This window comes from Sus scrofa, chromosome 7 (genome assembly GCF_054392235.1).
Source record: "Sus scrofa isolate SSC_HxYL_T2T_F1_AM1 chromosome 7, Sscrofa_HxYL_maternal_Yorkshire_Landrace_v2.0, whole genome shotgun sequence".
Lineage (NCBI taxonomy): Eukaryota > Metazoa > Chordata > Mammalia > Artiodactyla > Suidae > Sus > Sus scrofa.
The window spans coordinates 45,381,503-45,397,822 of record NC_139389.1 but is presented as its reverse complement, the minus strand read 5'-3'; the positions used below and the strand labels follow the sequence as shown (position 1 = coordinate 45,397,822).

The 16,320-nt window shown below is 50.5% G+C and overlaps 1 long non-coding RNA gene across 1 annotated transcript in view; it reads left to right on the top strand.

Annotated features, from left to right (window-relative positions):
* Positions 1–14,497, top strand: part of LOC146401546 (uncharacterized) — a 30,351-nt gene extending 15,854 nt beyond the window's left edge. The window contains exons 2-4 of the long non-coding RNA XR_014810128.1: positions 3,390–5,084; positions 5,355–5,463; positions 13,281–14,497. This is a non-coding gene — a long non-coding RNA (uncharacterized LOC146401546). The remainder of the gene's footprint in view (positions 1–3,389; positions 5,085–5,354; positions 5,464–13,280) is intronic.
* The last annotated feature ends 1,823 nt before the right edge of the window (positions 14,498–16,320 follow it).

The following is a 16,320-nucleotide window of genomic DNA, read 5'->3' as shown; positions in this document are numbered from 1 at the left end:
AAATAAACATATGAAAAGATGCTCAGGGAATTCCCATCGTGGCTCATTGGTTAATGAACCTGACTGGTATCCATGAGGACTTGGGTTCAATCCCTGGCCTTGCTCAGTGGGTTAAGGATCTGGTGTTGCCATGGGCTGTGGTGTAGGTCATAGACTCGGCCTGGATCCTTCATTGCTGTGGCTGTGGTGTAGGCCAGCAGCTATAGCTCTGATTCAACCCCTAGCCTGGGAACTTGCATATGCCACGGGTACAGCCATAAAAAAGACAAAAGACAAAAAAAAAAAAAAAAAAAAAAAAAGATGCTCAGATTCCTCCCCTGTGGTGCTGTGGGTTAAGGATCCAACTGTAACGGCTCAGGTCGCTATGGAGGCACAGGTTTCATCCCCAGCCCCAAGAAGTAGCTTAAGGATTGAACCTTCATCCTCATGGATACGAGTCAGATTCTTAATGGGCTGAGCCACAACAGGAACTCCCGGGTTTCCTTTCTGCTTTGGACTTTGCTGTCATAAGAAGCAAGCCACTTGCACATGTATCAACACATTCATTGCCGTCTATATCCGTTAGTGTCCAATTCAGAAAAGAGAAACCATCTATGCTTTAAGAAGAAGGGGGTTGGTTTAATATAGAGAATTGGTCACTAACGTCTTAGAAGGGATACTCAGGGGCCAGGAAGCAGCCACCATTCCTGGGCTGGAAGCCACAAGCCCACACTTGGGGTTGAGCAGGTGTAAGTGTTATCATTGGAACAGCTGCCCCGAGCAGCAACCAGGGACCCTGCTTGCCCACTGATGCTGTGGAAGTGCCCACCCAGGTGCCTTGGCTGCTGCCGCCACTTTGGAAGTCACCTGTGGAAGCAGGCGGATGCTGCTTCTCCCTCCCTCATGCCTTCCATCTCTCACCCGTTCTCCCATTCGCAGACCCTAACTGGGGTTTGGAAAAATGGCCTTTGCAGGTTCCAGCACCTGCAAAACACAGAAAGGAGGGCAGGAGGCTTCGAGACAACGGGGAGAGCAGCTGCGAGTCACAGCCGCTCCCGCAGACCCCACAAGAAATAGATCCATGGGGACCCCTGCATTTTCTGTCTCCCCTCACCAGGGACCCCCTCCGTAAGGACAGGATGCTGTTTGTCTGCCACTTTCTCCAGCACCTGGACCCGGGTGCCCCAGTCAGCGTTCGTTAAAACTCTTCTCCGGGACAATTCTGTCCTCCCACGGATAGAGAGAGTGAGTGTTCCCCGCTTTCAACATCCAGAGACACCAAGTCCAGAAAGTCACAACTTGCCCACAGGGGCCCGGCTGCCATGACATGCCTGTCTAGCAAGTCTCAAAGGCTTTGGGCAGGGACAGGGCTGACTCGGCAGTGGCCTGCGCCCCACTCCCTGCCCCGCCTCCGGGTCTGGCTGCTGAGAGTGGATGTCTCTTTCATGTCTGCATGTGCTCGTGGAGCTGAAGCCAAGAAGGGCTGACTCAGCCGTGACCTCCTCAGGGCTGGAAACTTCCTCCTGCCCCAGGAAATAGGGCATCCCGGTGTCTCTGCCAAAAAGGGCCATGCTGGGGGTGGGGGAGTCTAGTTGGTGGAGTCAGGGGCTGGAAGGGACAGGAGCAGGCCCCTGTGCCGGCCCCTCCCTCCTCTGTCCCCCAGGGTGGGGCTCTCCACCGCAGAGTCTCTGCTATACTTATGGTGACAATATTTCCCAGACTAAAAATTGGTACGTGCAGTTAGATGCATGTGACTCTCCTCATGGGGAAAACAGGAGAGAGTGTTAGAAATAGGCTGTCTCTTAGAGTTCCCCATGTGCTCATAGGCTTAAGAACCTGACATAGTGTCTGTGAGGACACGGATTTGATTCCTGGCCTCACTCGGTGGGTTAAGGATCTGGTGTTGCCACAAGCTGTGGCATAGGTCACAGATGCGGCTTGAATCCAGTGTGGCTCTGGCTGTGGTGCAGGCCGGACAGTTGCAGGTCCGATTGGACCTTTAGCCTGGGAACTTCCATATGCTGCAGGCGTGGCCCTAAAAAGGAAAGAATAAGAAAGAAATAGGCTCTCTCTCAAAGTTTCTCAATCTTGGCCCTCTCGGCGTTTTAGGGCTGGATAATTCTTTGTTGTGGGGCTGCCCTGGGCATTGTAGGCAGTTCAGCAGCATCCCTGGGCTCTATCCACTAGATGCCAGTAGCACCCTCAAGTTGTGACAGCCGAAAATGTCTCTGGACATTGCCAAGTGTCCTGGGGCAGGTGGGGGGAAGGGGGACTCCAGGTGAAAGGCGCTGGTGTATCCCCCAAGCTCAGGGTGTGCCCCTGCACCACACATGCTCAGTGGCCAGGGGACGGAGTCCCATCTGGCAGAGAGGGAGTCCTGCTCCTCAAGGAGTGACACCGTCCTGCCCCTGAGGAGACAGATTCTGACCTTGGGGAACTTCTGGACTAGTGGTGGAAAAGGCATGGCCCTCAGAGAAGCAGGAAAACGTGATGGGTAAGAGCACTGAGCTTTGGAGCCAGAATCCAAGGTTCAAATCCTGGCTCTAGAGTTCCTGCTGTGGCCCAGTGATAACGAACTGGACTGGTATCCATGAGGACTCAACTTCGATCCCTGGCCTCGTTCAGTGGGTTAAGGATCTGGCATTGCCATGGGCTGGAGTATGGGTCACAGAGGCGGCTGGGATCTGGCGTTGCTGTGGCAAAGGCTGGCAGCTGCAGCTCCCATTTGACCCCTAGCCTGGGAACTTCCATATGCGTGGGTGCGGCCATAAAAAAAAAAAAAAACAAAAGGGCAGTGGGGAGAAGACCACCTTCTTAAAAAAAAAAAAAATCCTGACTCCACCACTTATAGAACACATTACTTCTTTGTGCCTCAGTGTTCCTATCTGTAAGATGGGGACAATGATGGCGCCTATCTTGTAGCATTCTATTAAATTACATATTTGTTTTTACGATAGATTTTATTTTTTAGAAGTTTTAGACTTGTGAAAAAACTGAGAAGTGAGTAGAGTTCCCATATATCTCACAGTGAGTTTTCTCTGTTGTAAATGAGTTTTCTCATTTACATTTGCTATAATTAATGAACCAATTCTAATACTTTTTTTTTCTTTTGGTCTTTTTAGGGCCGCACTCGCAGCATATGGAAGTGTCCGGGGAGGGGTCGAATTGGAGCTGTAGCCACTGGCCTACACCACAGTCACAGCAACACCAGACCAAGCAGTGTCTGTGACCTGCACCACAGCTCACGGCAATGCCGGATCCTTAACCCACTGAGTGAGGCCAGGGATTGAACCTGCGTCTTCATGGATGCTGGTCAGATTCGTTTCCTCTGAGCCACAATGGGAGCCCCCTCTAATACATTGTTAATCACTGAAGTTCATGGTTTATTCAGATTTCCCTTACTTTTGCAGCTGTGGCATGTGGAAGGGCCAGGGATTGAACCCACGCTACAGCAGTGACCCAAGCCATCACAGTGACAACAACTGATCCTTCACCTGCTGTGCCTGAGGAGAACCCTGGGATTGCCTTCGTTTTTACTTAAGGTCCTTTTCTGTTCTGGGACCCCATCAAGGACATCTCATTACATTTATTTGTCACAGCTTCTTAGGCTCTTCTTGGCTGTGACAGCTTCTCAGATTTTCTTGTCTTTGATGACCTTGACAGTTTTGAGGAGTACTAGTCAGGTACGGAGGCCGCCCCTGTATTGGGATTTGTCTGATTTTTTTGACTAGGATCACATATTTGGGGAGCAAGGAGATCACAGGGGTAAAGCACCCTTCTTATCATATCATGTCAATATCATGCACTATCAACGTGACTCATGGATGTTGGCCTTGACCATCTGGCTGAGGTGGTGTTTGTCAGGCTCTCTACTGTGAAGGTCCCCCCTCTTCCCTGACTGTGATCTTGGGAAGTAAGTGGTTGTGCACAGTTCACATTTTTGGAGTGGGGAGCCTCCTAAGACATTTGTGAAGATGGACCAAGTTCAGACATACAGACTCCTTAGAACAGTGCCTGGCACGTGGTGCCCCTTCTGAACCACTTGCTATTATGATGACGATGGGGAGACCCTCTGAAGAGGGGATGGGGCAGCTCCCACCCAGAAAACATACTCAGGACAACTTGTAAGATACCTGTACCGTGTTAGGGAGAAGAACGACTTCCCTCCGCCCGAGCAAAGGGTCCCAGGGATCTACGAATCTGTTGCCTTACCTGGCAGAAGGGACTCTGCAGATGTGATAAAGGCATGGACCTTAAGGTGGGAAGATAACCCTGGATTATCCAAGGGCCCGATTGAATCACATGAATCCTTGAAAGCAGAGCAACTTTCCTGGCCGAAGGCACACAGGGAAGGTACACAACGTCAGCAGCTTTAAGCATTGACGGCAGAGGGGCAGCGAGTTGGCAGCAGAAGCCCTTGACCTTCTGTTGCCGGCTTTGAAGGCGAGCAAGGAAGGCATGCAGCTCTGGAAGGCATGCAGCTCCGCCAGCACCTTGAGTTTAGCCCCCTGAGACCCAGGCTGGACCTCCTGTCTGCAGATCCGGAAGGAGAGACACTTCCAGGGTTTAAACCCGCTGACACTGTGGTCATTGGTTAAGGCAGCGATAGGAAACTGAGACATGTGCTGACGAGCATGGGGCTGGACGTGGAAACGCAGTTCTCCAGCAGAGATGACTACTGACTAACGGCCAATGAATCACCCGGCCAGCCCTCTTGCCCTGCAAACGCAGTGCTTCTGGAAAATAACAGCAACCCCCAAATATTGATGCTGATGCTCACTGCCAGTTCTTGGGGGCCAGCCTCACAGCAGACACTCTGCTAGGGCTTTTAAAACGTGGGTCGTATTATTATGTGATCTTCATATTACACTGCCCTCTCTCTGAATTTCCAGAACAGACAGGCGGAAGGACCTTCTGCCCTTCTTCTCTGCTGGGTCAGCTCCCCGCTAATAATTAACCCTCCACAAGTGGGAAGTGGCTCTTCAGCCAGCCAAGGTCCCTTTCAATCCAAAGTGTCAGCTAGAAGAGGGGTGTTTGCTGTCTCTCAAGGCCTTGGTTCAAGGCTCCCTAAAAATAGGCCTTGTAGGGAATCCTGATGTGGCTCAGTGGAAGCCAATCCAACTAGTATTCATGATGGTGCGGGTTCGATCCCTGGCCTTGCTCAATGGATCAGGGATCCGGCATTGCTGTGACACGTGGTATAGGTTGCAGACGTGGCTCGGGTCCCATGTTGCTGTGGCTGTGGTGTAGGCCACCAGCTGTAGTTCTGAGTGGACCCCTAGCCTGGGAACTTCCATATGCCGCAGGTGCGGTCCTAAAAAGACCAAAAAAGAAAAAAAAAAAAGCCCTCGGAGGGAGTTCCCACTGTGGCTCAGTGGAAACAACTCGACTAGTATCCATGAGGACTCAGGTCCGATCCCTGGCCTCGCTCAGTGAGTTAAGGATCTGGCATTGCTGTGAGCTGTGGTGTAGTTCACAGACACGGCTCAGATATTGTGTTGCTGTGGCTGTGGTGTAGGCTGGTGGCTACAGCTCCGGTTAGACCCCTGACCTGGGAACCTCCATATGCTGCAGGTGCGGCCCTAAAATAGACAAAAAAAAAAAAAAAAAAGAAAGAAAGAAAAAGAAAAAATAGCCCTTGTAGATTGACCAGACATTGCCAGAGAATCTGGAATATCCTGCAGCCATTCATTCACTCAAGAAGCATCATTAAGTGCCAACTGTCGATCCCCTGTCCTCAAGAGGCTCCAAGTCTCTGGGGGACAGTGGGACTTGGACAGGCACAGCTGTAGCTGGGGTGAAATAGGACTGTAGCCTGCAGGAAGCATGTCCTAGGGATGTAATTGGGGAGGAGGCCCCAGGATGTGGGAATCCTGGAAGGCTGCAAGGAGGCGGTGCATTTAAGTTGGATCTTGAAGAACAGGTAGGCGTCACCAAGCAGAGATGATGCCATAAAATCTTAGAGGAAGCGAAGTGAGGCCTTGGGTTTACTTCTCATGCAGTAGATACTGATTTTTTTTTTTTTTTCTTTTTACAGCCACACCCATGGCATACGGAAGTTCCTGGGCTAGGAGCTGAATCGGGGCTGCAGCTGCCAGCCTACACCACAGCCACAGCAACATCAGATCGAGCTGTATCTGGGACCTATGTCACAGCTTATGGCAACACCGGATCCTTAACCCACTGAGTGAGGCCAGGGATGGAACTCGAATCCTCATGGACATTGTGTCGGGTTCTTAACCTGCTGAGCCACAATGGGAACTCCTGAGCAGGTCCCATTATTATCCCCATTTTGCAGAAGAATAAAGTGAGGTACAGAGCAGTTAACTGACTTGCTGTGGAGCACACCCAGGTTACCAGTGGGGCAGAGTGGGGGGGTGGGGGGGTGGGAATTGCAGCCTGGCAGTCTGACGCCAGAGCTCCTGTTTTCAGTGTTTTCATCACATCCCCTGGGGAAATGCAGGCTTAGCAGGGTGAGTTTGGACACGGATGGAGCATCCTCTGGCTGCCAGCTCTCTGCTGCGGACAAGAGGACTCAAGGAGCTCCCATCTGGGCGCAGAGGAAGGAGAGCGTGGAGGCCAAAGGCTGGGTCCTGGGAAGCCTTCTCCAGGAGGATGAGAGAGGGAGCCAAGTCAGGGAAGGAGCCAGGGGAAAGCAGAGAGAGAGCTAGCAGGCGAGCCGAGGGGGCAAAATCAAGCCTACGCCTAACATTTGCAGGGCTGGGAAAGGCAAATGGCCCCCGGCTCCCGGCCTGCCCTCCCCCTTTCTTTTCACGGGCTGAGCTGGTTCTTCGGTGGCCTGAGGGTTTCCTGTTTCATGGAAGACACACACGTGCATTCCAGCCATTCACCCAAGCTCTGTGCACGCTCCCTCCCTGCAAATATCGGCCCCTGATTGCCCCTCAGCCCAGGGCACACACACCAGTCATGCTTCACCCTCAAGAGGACAAACCAAGGCAAGGAGGCTTTGCAGGCCCTGGCAGTGGGCCTAGGCTGTCTGGGCAAAGATGCCCAGATGGTGGGTACCTGGAGCGGGGCCAAGAAGACAAGTCACTTGCTCCAGGAGGGCGTGGTCTTTGGGCCCCGGGAACTCCTTGTCTCTCAGGGACCCTGCTGGTCCAGGTCTCAAGGTCATTCTGGAGAGAATCATGGAGGCGCCAAGAAGAGGTTTCATCCGATGTCACATTCTCCAGGGAGGTTGAATGGGACAGGATTAAGAAGAGGCCACCGCATCAGAAGGTGGCCTCGGGGCTTTGCGAGGTGGAGTCTGAGCAGACTTGGGGTGAGCGTGAGCTGAGGGATGGGAGGCAGAGAGCACAGAGCCCTCTTTCAAGAAATTTGGCAGCGAAAGGAAATAAAGCCAGGGGACAGCAGCGCGAGGGGGAGGGAGGGAGAGCGAATGTGTGTGTTTGTGTTTAGGAGGCAGTAGGCAGAAATATGTTTGGGTCTGAGGGAAAAAGGTCTGTGGAAAGAAACAGAGGCTCAGAACTCAGGGGGGCCGGGGGAAAGGGAATGAAGAGAAAATATGTCCAGAATGTATCTTTTTTTCTTTTTTTTTTTCTTTTTTGGCCACCCCGCAGGCATATGAAGCTCCTGGGCCAGGGATCAGATCCTAGCCGCAGTTGAGACCAAGCCACAGTTGCAGCAATGATGCTGGATCCTTAACTCACTGTGCTGGGCTGGATTGAACCCTTGTCCCAGGGCTCCCAAGATGCTGCCAATCCCATTGTGCCACAGTGGGAGCTCCCATAAAAGATCTTTTTAACTGATCAGCCAGGGGCTGTGATGGCCTTAAAAAAAGGGGGGGGGGGTTCCCATCGTGGCTCAGTGGTTAACAAGCCCAGCTGGTATCCATGAGGACGCAAGTTCAATCCCTGGCCTCCATCAGTGGGTTAAGGATCTGGTGTTGCTGTGAGCTGTGGTGTAGGTCACAGATGCAGCTCAGATCCAGCATTGCTGTGGCTGTGGTATAGGCCGGCAGCTACAGCTCTGATTTGACCCCAGCCTGGGAACCTCCATATGCCACAGGTGCGGCCGTAAAAAGGCAAAAAAAAAAAAAAAAGGAAGGATTCCTCTTTCTCTGAGTGAAGGTGGGAGGTGAGAGGCATCTGAGTTGGGTGGTCTTCACTGTCCCTGAAATAATCTACATTTATTTTATTTCAAATGTTTTTCCTTTTTATGGCCAAACCTGAGGCACACAGAAGTTTCCAGCCTAGGAGTCCAATCAGAGCTGCAGCTGCCGGCCTACACCACAGCCACGGTGACGCCAGATCTGAGCCGAGTCTGTGATCTATGCTGCAGGTTTTGGCAATACTGGATCCTTAACTTACTGAGCAAGGCCCGGGCTCAAACTTGCAACCTCATGGATACTAGTCAGGTGTTTAACCTGCTGAGCCAAAATGGGAACACCAGCCCACATTTATCAAACAGCTGTTCACCATGTGCCGGGTACTATTTTAGGCACCAAGCATGTAAAATCCTACTCACATCTCACAACAGTCCATCCTAGGCCTAAGGACAGTCCTGACAACAAGTCACTCCCCTCATCGTCCCCCTCATTTGATGGTAATGACGATGGAGACACTCTGAGGACGAGTAACTGGCCCCAAGTAACACATCTAGTTAGTTGTGCTCTTAGACTTTGGCAAAGGGACATCTGCCCGGGGACCCGCACTTTTGGGAGCCTTGCCTGTCACAGCCACACCCAAACGCATTTACCATCAGATTGAGACTTCAGCTTCTGGCCAAAATGAAGGGTCAGGGGCTGGGTTAACTCGTCTGCCTTAAAACACTAGGACCGCAGACAAAATATATGAAACAATGATTTTTCAGACGTTGGGCAAAGGCAACACAGGGCCCCTCCCAGGGAAGAAGGCAATAAATGAGCAGAGCCCTGTCCCTACCCCAGCTCCCTGCCCGCCCCAGGCGGTTTCCAGGCTTCAGTGCAGGGAGGAGGGAAGCCAAACAGAGCTTGGATGTCTGGCTGATTGAGAAGACAGATTTAGAAAGGTGCAGAGATGCACAGGCCGGAGTCCAAGGGAGGGGGAGCCGAACAGGTGAATGTCCAGAGATCGCAGAGGTGTCTCCTTGAGGCTGGCGGAGCCCTGATTTGCATACACATGAAAGCAAAGAGGGAGGGAGGGCCCCCCGAAGGCAGAGCTGGAGGCAGAGCGACGCCTGGAGCTCACATGGGACAGGGATTAGCTTGTGTTCCCATCAGGCAGCGTGGAAGACCTGGTAATGCGCGGGGTATTGAGCAGCATCCTCAGAAGGGTATCGCCGTAGCCGAGGTCTGAATTCACCTTCAGCCGAGAGCTGCTCTGTCTCTGTCCTGAACATCTTAAAAGCAAGCCTCAAAAGTATACATCTTACTCCAAGTATGTTAGCTATGTACCAGAACAAGGTCCAACACTGCATAAAGGAATGCAACAAACTCCGACACCAAATGATGGAAAATTCACAATGTCTAGCATCTAATCAAGCTACAGACCAACGTCCCTCACGAACATAGATGCGAAAATTCCAAATGAAATTTTAGCCAATCCAATCCAACCATAGGAGCTCCTGTTGTGGCTCAGGAGGTTAAGAACCGTGCTAGTACCCATGAGGATACAAGCTTGATCCCTGGCCTCATTTGGTGGGTTAAGGATCTGGGGTTGCTGGGGCTGGGGTTGGCAGCTGCAGCTCCTATTTGACCTTTAGCCTGGAAACTTCCATAGGCTGTGGGGGTGGCCCTAAAAAGACCAAAAAAAAAAAAAAAAGGAGTTCCCTTCATGGCTCAGTGGTTAACAACCTGACTAGGTTCCATGAGGATGCAGGTTCAATCCCTGGCCTCACTCAATGGGTTGGGGATCTTAGCGTTGCCGTGAACTGTGGTGTAGGTTGCAGACATGGCTCGGATCCTGTATTGCTGTGGCTATGGCATAGGCTGGAAGCTGTAGCTCCAATTCGACCCCTAGCCTGGGAACTTCCATATGCCACAGGTGCAGCCCTAAAAAGCAAAAAAAGACAAAAGAAAAGAAAACCACATAAGGACATGTCATAATCAGATTGCTCAAAACCAGTGATAAAGGGGAGGTAGTGTAAGCAGCCAGGGGAAAAAGAACACATCTCATCCAGAGGAACACAGAAAAAGAGTGACAACGTATGTCTGGTGAGAAGCTATGCAAACCATAGGAAAATGGAGAGATATCCACATAGTGCTTTAAAAACAAGAAAATAAAAAGACAGAAGAAGGAAACCATCGACCTAGAATTTTACACTTAGTGACAGCATTGTTCAGAAATGAAGGTAACGTGGACTTTTTCGGATATGGAAAAACCGGATCTAGAGTAGCCAAAGCAACTTTGAAAAGAAGTCAAAAGCAGGAAGACGCATGCTGATTTCAAGACTTGTTACAAAATTACACATTATTCAGTGATTTTTACATTTTTCTGTCATCCTAGAAAAAGCACAGCTCTGTGTACACTTGCACGCACATACATTTTTGATTTTAAGGAAGATAGATCTGCCAGCCTAGAAAGCTGGAACTTACTTCCATAATGGCTCGTTAGCTTCATTTGTAGCTTTTCACTATCCAGCTATGGACGTGGGGGGCCACTTTGTGCTCTTTCCCTGGGTGGCAAACGTGAAGGCTGGGGCTGTGTCTGCAGGTGACGGACCCCGGAACCTTACCAGTGTGGTCTGAGCCCAGGACCCGAGAGCTGCTGACTGTACCACCTGCCTGGTCACAGAGAACGGTGAGAGTATGGGGGAAGAGAAAAGCATAGAGATGTTTCTGGAAAAGGCCTGTGAGGATTCGAGGATTGTCCCGGGAGTGGAATTTAATGTCCAGGAGGAAAGTTTGATGGGTGAAGGAGATCTCTTTTTAGGGCTGTACCTGCAGTGTATGGACGTTCCCAGGCTAGGGGTCAAATCGGAGCTATAGCTGCCAGAGTACACCACAGCTCATGGCAACACCAGATCCTTAATCCACTGAGCAAGGCCAGGGATCAAACTTGCATCCTCATGGTTACTAGTCAGCTTCTTAACCTACTGCGCCATGGCGGGAACTCCAGCTGTTGCTTTAAGTCACTATGTTTTGCAGCAGTTTTTCTACTGCAACAGGTAACTGATGATGCTCCAGGCACTGATGGCAGCCTGACACCATGTCCATGTTATGTGACATCCATGGGAGAAAGTTACCTTCGGCTCCATCTTACAGATGGGAAAACCCAGGCTCAGCAGAGTGACTGTGCCCACCGTCTCCAGGGTACAAAGGCCTGGAGTGGATTGGTCCCGGGCTGTCTGAGTCCCAGATGGGCAGGGCAAGGGCATGGCTGGGAGACAGGACAGGAGGGAGAGAGAGGTGCTGCCTAACTTGCTCCCCTTCAGGCCCATTCTGGTGCCCTGGCAAGAGCGTAGCCAGCTGAGGAGGACTGTGCAAGACGGAACAGGAGACCAGGTTCCAGACGGTGAACGGGAGGTCTCGGTTAACCCTGGGAGAAAGGGGCTCCTTGGCCACGAGCTCTTTGACCCAGGCAGATGCCCCTCCCCCGACCCCCGACACTGCTTGGGACACCACCAGACTCCACATGGTCCCGACTGGATCGTATCTCTGAAAAGGTCTCATGGCTTGTCCAGCTCACCAACCCGGGGAACACGTGGCCAGCCTCCTGCTACCCCGTGCCCACACCGCAGTGGTTCCAGGGCTGCCCGCAGTGGGCATTTCCCAGGTGCAGTGCTCCCTTCTGCCTGTCTACTGGCATCCTGCCAGAGGATCTTCGAAAGTCACAAGCTAAACGGAGACTCCCTGCCCGCCTCGATCCTGGCTACTTAGATGGATGTGAGGGGACCTTAGCAACATAAATATTTCCTGGGGCTTGCAGAGCCCTCGGTAGGATTCAGAGCTGGGTGGCCAGGGGTTCCTTCACGCATCTGTTTGGGTGAGTTTACTAACAGGCAGGCGGGCCTTCCTTAGAGGCTGGGGAAGAGAAGGGGTGCTTCTGGTGCAGTGGCCAGGACAGACGGGGAGATCAGAGGGAGGACGTGAAATCAACAGAGGGGGGCTGTGCCCTGTCGCTCCCAACCTCTGGTCCACCTTTCTTCTCACAGATGTCAGAGAGCTGAAGCCACAGTTCTCAAAAAACTCTCTCTGGTAAAAGGGATCCGGGTGCAAATTGGTTTCTCCCCGAGGTGGATGCATTGGGTGGAATTTGGAAGCAGCGCTGAATACCTTTGGGGGCTGCTTTTGCTCCCAGGAAAGGTGGAGAAAATGTGCTGGGTTTTTTGGTTGCAGCTTCTCAGGGGCTGTTCTGTAGCTTCCCAGCTGTTGATGGCAGCTTCCTGATCTCTAGATGGCAGCCAGGGGGTGTGATCTTGAACTCTGAGCTCCAGTGGGGCCTCCGAGGGAGTAGCCAGGTGGTCACCCCCTCTTCTAGGAGATGCCGTTCTCCAGGTGTGGGCAAGTGCCACACGGCTCTGCTAGGAGCTTCCCCTGGGACGCTCGTCTTCCCGCTTCTGGGAGGGTGGACAGAGAATCCAGGAGTTGACAATGGTGCCTTGGAGCTGTCACTCACCACCGGAGCCGAGGAGTCCACCCCGTCTTTGGCAGGCCTCAGTGTTTCTAAACTGCAAAATGATAGGGTTGACATGAAAGTTCCCTCCGGGCTTGAACCCATGATGACTCATCCCACAAACACGTAATTGAGGGGCTGCTGTCTGACAGGTACGGGGCTGGGCGCTGGGGCCGCAAGATGGATGGGGCTGATTCCTGTCCTTGCAGAGCTCACTTTCTAGAAGAGGCAGGTGAATAATAGTGGAATTAGAACACAGAGGGCTACGTGCTGTGGTTGAAAGAATCGAGTTCTACCAGCTTTGTGAGGAAAGCTTTGTGTCCTGGCTCCCTGCCCCCCACCCCCCCACCCCACCCCCACCCCCAGCACCACCACTCCCCAGGCACAGCCGCTCTCAATTCTTTTAGATGATTCCTTTGAATTTTAGCATCTCACGTATCTGCGGAAAAGAGACCGGCATTGCTACTTTTTGATTTTTCAGTTTTAGGTGCCAATTAAATTCTCGCTCTATAAGATGTAGGTTAAATTCTCTTTAATCCACCCTTCTCATCAGAATCCTCCCCCAGGACCCCTTTCTGTGTTTCCATTCTCCCAATATGGTTACTTCATTCTCTTGGTTAGATGGAGACTCAATGTCTCTCTCTCTCTCTTTTTTTTTCTTTTTAGGGCTGCACCTGCTGCATATGGAGGTTCCCAGGCTAGGGGTCAAATCAGAGCTGCAGCTGCCAGCCTACACCACAGCCACAGCAACATGGGATCTGAAGCCACGCCTGCAACCTACACTGAAGCTCACGGCAACACCAGATCCTTAACCCACTGAGCAAGTCCAGGGATGGAACTGGTGTCTTCATGGATAGTAGTCCGGTTCTTAAACTGCTGAGCCACAACGGGAACTCCCTCAGTGTCTTCATTTTTAGAACTAAATGTTATTTGTAGCTAAACCATGTAGTATGTCATTATTATTTCAATGTTCTGTTCTCTCTGGAGTGAACTGCCCTTTTTTATTTGCCTAATTTTCCTTATACACATTTGTGGTTCAGTCGCCAACTCTTCCCTGCTAGTGCGGATCCCATCTCCCTCTATCCAAATTTTAGGCACTCCGTCCATCTCATCTTTTTGAGGACGTCTCTCCCAGGGCCCTGTGACCCCTCCAGGGGAACCTGGCTGCTCTCTACTCCTGGCACAGATCCAGATGTCTCTCTTCTGTTGACGTTCTGCTTCCCTTTCCTTATTTTTCATTCTCTACCCTCCTGCTGTGAGAAATGGTAACGGGAGTTGCAGTGTGGGCAGCATTTGCATGTCTTGACATGTTTTTATTTTACATTTAACTGATAATTTGGCAGGGCATGGAATTTGAAGTTGGAAAAAATCCCTTAGAACTCCATCATCTTCTGAGTTCTGTGGTTGCAGCAGGTTAAGAATCTGGCATTGTCAATGCAGCAGCCTGGGTCGCTACTGTGGCTCACATTTGATCCCTGGCTTAGGATCTTTTGCATGCCATGGGTGGCACAGCCAAAAAAAAAAAAAAAAAAAAAAAGTGCTATTGAAGAAGCAATGCTCTTTTGAGTCCTGGTCCTTTCATATGACTCAGCTTTCTCTCTAGAAGTTTGTAGCATCTTCTTTGTCTCCAGTGTTCTAAAATTTCACAATGCTGTGCTTTGGTGAGGGTCCTTTTTATTTTATTTATTTTTTTATTTTATTTATGGCCATCGTGGCACAGTGGAAACAAATCCAACTGGGAACCATGAGGTTTTGGGTTCGATCCTTGGCCTCACTCAGTAGGTTAAGGATCCGGCATTGCCATGAGCTGTGTTATAGGTCGCAGACGCAGCTCAGATCCTGAGTTGCTGTGGCTGTGGCGTAGGCCTGGCAGCTGTAGCTCCGATTGGACCCCTGGCCTAGGAACCTCCCTATGCTGCAAGTGCGGCCCTAAAAAGCAAAAAATAAAATAAAATAAAATAAAATAATTATGGCTGCACTCGTGGTATATAGAAGTTTCTGGGCCAACAACTGAATCAAGCCACAGCTGTAACCTATGTCTTCCTTTAACCCACTGAGCCGGGTCGGGGACTAAACCTGCACCTCCACAGTGACCTGAGCTGCTGCAGTCGATTCTTAACCCACTGCTCCATGGCGGGAACTCCACATTTTTATACACTCCGACTTATTCAGTTTGGAAACTCTGGGGTTCCCATCGTGGCTCAGCAATAACAAACACAACTAGTGTCCATGAGGACGAAGGTTTAATCCCTGACCTCGCTCAGTGGGTTAAGGATCCGGCATTGCTATGTGCCAAGGTGTAGGTGTAGGTTGAAGGCTCGGCTTGGATCTGGTGTGGCCGTGGCTGTGGTATAGGTTGGCTACAGCTCGGATTTAACCCCTAGCCTGGAAACCTCCATGTGCCGTGGGCGCGGCCCCAAAAATACAAAAAAAACGGAAATTCATGTCCATCAGTTCTGGGAAATGCTCTTGAAGTGCTCTTTAAGGGATTTTCCTTTCATTGTTTTTTCTGTTTCCCTTCTTTCTTTATTTATTATTTTTGCTTGTTTGTTTGCTACAGTTTGGGAGGTTATCTTTAACTTCCAATCCCCCTGTTTAATTTTCATTGCCATTACAGTTTTAATTTCTAAGACCTCATTTTGTCCTCTGAATGTTCATCTTTTTTTTTTTTTTTTTTTTTTTGGTCATACAGCATGTGGAAGTTCCCAGGCCAGGGATCAAACCTGTACCACAGCCATAACCAGAACCACAGCCGTGACACCAGATCCTTAACTCACTGAGCTATGAGGGAACTCCTGAATGTTCATCTTTATACTATCTTATCTTTTTTTTTTTTTTTTTTTTTGGTCTTTTCAGGGCCGACCCGTTGGATCCTTAACCCACTGAGCGAGGCCAGGGATCAAACCTGAACCCTCATGGATATCGTTGGATTCATTACCCCTGAGTCATGACAGGAACTCCTGTCATTTTATTCTTATTTCATAGATGCAGTTTTTTATTTCTCTGAGAATAAATAATTTGTAGAAAGTTTCCTTCTGTCTGTACAACAGTATCCTCCAAATTGCTTTCATCCGGAGTTCCCGTCGTGGCGCAGTGGTTAACGAATCCGACTAGGAATCATGAGGTTGTGGGTTCAATCCCTGGCCTTGCTCAGAGGGTTAAGGATCTGGTGTTGCCTCAAGCTGCAGTGTAGGTCACAGATGCGGATCCCATGTTGCTACGGCTGTGGCGTAGGCTGACAGCTGCAGCTCCGATTCAACCCTTAGCCTAGGAACTTCCATAGGTCTGGAGTGTGGCATGAAAAAGACAAAAAATAAAAATAAAAAAATGTCTAGGAGTTCCCGTCGTGGCGCAGTGGTTAACGAATCCGACTAGGAACCATGAGGTTGCGGGTTCGGTCCCTGCCCTTGCTCAGTGGGTTAACGATCCGGCGTTGCCGTGAGCTGTGGTGTAGGTCGCAGACGTGGCTCGGATCCCACATTGCTGTGGCTCTGGTGTAGGCCGGTGGCTATAGCTCCTATTAGACCCCTAGCCTGGGAACTTCCATATGCCACGGGAGTAGCCCGAGAAATGGCAAAAAGACAAAGTAATAATAATAATAATAAAAATAAAAAATAAAAAACAAATTGCTTTCATCCGATTGCTTTGATCTCTGTTTTTCATGTTAGATGCTTTCCTCATATGTCTGCAAATATTTGACTTTCTGTTGAAGAATGGAGCTCTAAAAGCTTTGCAGCTGTGGGTGGGCCTTTGCTGTCTCTGCCTTTTTGAAACTCTTGATGTGAGA